The sequence below is a fragment of the Psammomys obesus genome, unplaced genomic scaffold (assembly GCF_907164565.1).
Source record: "Psammomys obesus unplaced genomic scaffold, mPsaObe1.curated_primary_1811, whole genome shotgun sequence".
NCBI lineage: Eukaryota > Metazoa > Chordata > Mammalia > Rodentia > Muridae > Psammomys > Psammomys obesus.
In genome coordinates this window covers 3,696,710-3,699,691 of record NW_026590707.1, presented here as the reverse complement: position 1 = coordinate 3,699,691, position 2,982 = coordinate 3,696,710, and positions in this window count along the sequence as shown.

The window sequence follows — 2,982 nt, the reverse complement described above, 5'->3', positions numbered from 1 at the left end:
TAGATAGATAGATAGATAGATAGATAGATAGATAGATAGATAGATAGATGGATAGATAGATAGATAGATACACGCACAATCCACTGAGGTAATGTCTATGCTTGATATTGAGGTGTATTTTGTGTTTGCAGCATAAGGATGGATTCTTTTAAACATCCATCCATTCTGTTAGTCTTTTTTATTGGGAAATTAAGACCAGTGATATTGAGAGATCAATGACCAATGATTGTTAATTTCTGTTATTATATTGGTGGAGGAAGTGTGTGTTTTCCTTCTTAGGGTTTTGCAGATGTAAGATAACTTATTGTATTTTTGTGGGTGTAGTTACATCCTTGGGTAGAAGTTTTTCTCCTAGTAGGTTCAGGATTTGTGGATACATATTATATAAATTTTACTTTATTATGGAATATATTGTTTTCTCCATCTATGTTGACTGAATGTTTTGCTGGGTATAATAATCTGGGCTGATGTCTGCAATCTCTTAGGATCTATAGTACATCTGTCTTACCTTCTAGCTTTTAGAGTATGTGTTGAGAAGGTTGGTATAATTCTGATTGATATGCTTTTGTATATTACTTGGCTTTTTTCATTTGGATCTTACAGCTTGTCCTTCTTTTTTTTTTCTTTTTTTGTATTTTATTTTTTTCTTATCAGTTACATTTTATTAACTCTGTACCCCAGCCGTGTCCTGATTCCTCATTCCCTCCCAGTCCCTCCCTCCCTCCCTCCTCTCCATCATGCCCCTTGCCAAGTCCACTGATAGGGGGGACCTCCTCCCCATTCATCTGATCCTGTTTTATCAGGTATCTTCAGGACTGGCTGCAAAGCTCTCCTCTGTGGCCTAACAGGACTGCTCCTCCCTTGGGGGGTGGGGAGGCCAAAGAGCTAGTCATTGAGTTCCTGTTAGAAATAGTCCTTGTTCCCCTCACTATGGGAAACCAATTGGTTACTGAGCTACCACAGGCTACATCTGAGCAGAGGTTCTAGGTTACATTCATACATGGTCCTTGGTTGCATGTCAGTCTCAGAAAAGACCCTGTGCCCAGATATCTTTGGTCCTTGTGGAGCTCCTATCCTTTCCTCATCAGACTAACTCCCCTTCTTTCTTATGATTCCCTGTACTCAGCTTGTCCTTCTTAAGGTTAGGAAAATTTTCTCGTATGATTTTGTTAAAAACATTTTCTGAGCCTTTGAGTTTGGAGTCTTCTCCTTATTCTAATTCTATTTTTAAAAAAAAAAAGTCAAATAGAATTTGACTTTTTAATGGTATCTTAGATTTTCTGGATGTTTTGTGTCAGGGATTTGTATTATTATTATTATGTAACAGTTTCTTTGACTGATGTATCAGTTTCTTCTACTGCATCTTCAACACCTGAGATTCCCTCTTCCATCTCTTATATTCTGTTAGTGATAATGTGTGTCTGTAGTTCCTGTTTGCTTACCTATATTTTCATTTTTCAAAAGTCCTCCAGTTTATGATCTTCTATTGCTTTTATTCATATTTTCAATTCTTGAATAATTTTGTTTCCTTCAACTATTTGTAAGCTTTCCCTTCACCTCTTTGTTTTTATTCTTTCTTAGGACCTCTATCATCTTTACAAAGTTGGTTTAACATCGGTTTTGTGCTTCAGCTATGTTGAACTACTCAGAGGTTGCTCTAGCAAGATGGCTGAACTTCTATGGTTACATATTGCTCTGGCTGTTGTTGACTGCGGAATCTAAGCATCTGGGTTTGGGGTGGTTATAGGTCTAAGTGTAGACTTCTGAGTTTGTCTTTGTTGGGTGGGTGTTTTGTTCCTTGGTTTCTGTTTGTTCTTTGGTCTCCTGGCCAGAGTAGTCTGTGGTTAAGTAGTGGGTTTCCACCTGAATTGGGGGCTGGACTTCAGGTGGTACAGGGAAGCCCCAGGTCCAGCAAGGGGTTTCTGCCCTAGTTGGAGGCTGGATTTCTGGCAATCAGCATGGCCTTAGATCTAGCTGAGGGTAGTTTCTGAGATTCTGGGTGCTGGTGTGGCCTTTGACAAAGCAGGGGCTGGGGGTTGGGGGCTTGTGTGCCCTCCGGTGGAGCATGGGGCTTCCCACCAGAGGTGTGAGCCAAGATAAAGTGACAAGGAGAGGAGGGGCTGTTGGTATTAGCTTGGGTTCCTTATATGGGAGTGTTGTGGGTTCTTGGGGGGCTTACCTGGGGATCTGGGTGCAGTTGTTGTTTCTAATAGAGCAGGAGTGTTCTGCTGGAGTTATGGTCAGGTATTTAATATTTTAAATATTTTGTTTACATACACACACAAATTTAACCAGTTACTGTTTGATTTTTTTTTACCACAAACAAATATGCATGTATTTTTATTTGTTTATTTTTTATTTTTAATCTATTACACATTGTATATCCTTGGTCAGTGTTTTATTAAGCAGTTGAACCATTTGTGTTAGTTAGTGATGATATAGTTATTTTATCCTTAGGATATTTTTTTGTCCTAAACAAAAATTTGTTTGTTTACAAATAACCAACGTTGAAAAGTATTATGGTAAAATCACAGAGGATCTGTGTTTTGCTGATTACAAACCTGCTCAACTATAATCTTGATTGTTAAGCAAAGCAATGATTTTATGTTTTAAATAATTTGTTTAAAAGAACATTATCTCAGTTTATCTACAAATGCTAGCTTTTGTGACCTTATAGCTTTAAAGTACTTTTTTTTCTTTTTTTTTTTATTAATTACACTTTATTCATTTTGTATCCCTCCATAAGCCCCTCCCTCCTCCCCTCCCGGTCCCACCCTCTCCCCTCCTTTATGCATGCATGCCCCTCCCTATGTCCACTGATTGGGGAGGTCCTCCTCACCTTTCCTCTGACCCTAGCCTATCAGATCTCATCAGGACTGGCTGCATTGTATTCTGTGGCCTGGTAAGGCTGCTTCCCACTCAGGGAGAGGTGATCAAAGAACCAGCCACTGAGTTCATGTTAGAGACAGTCCCTGTTTCCCT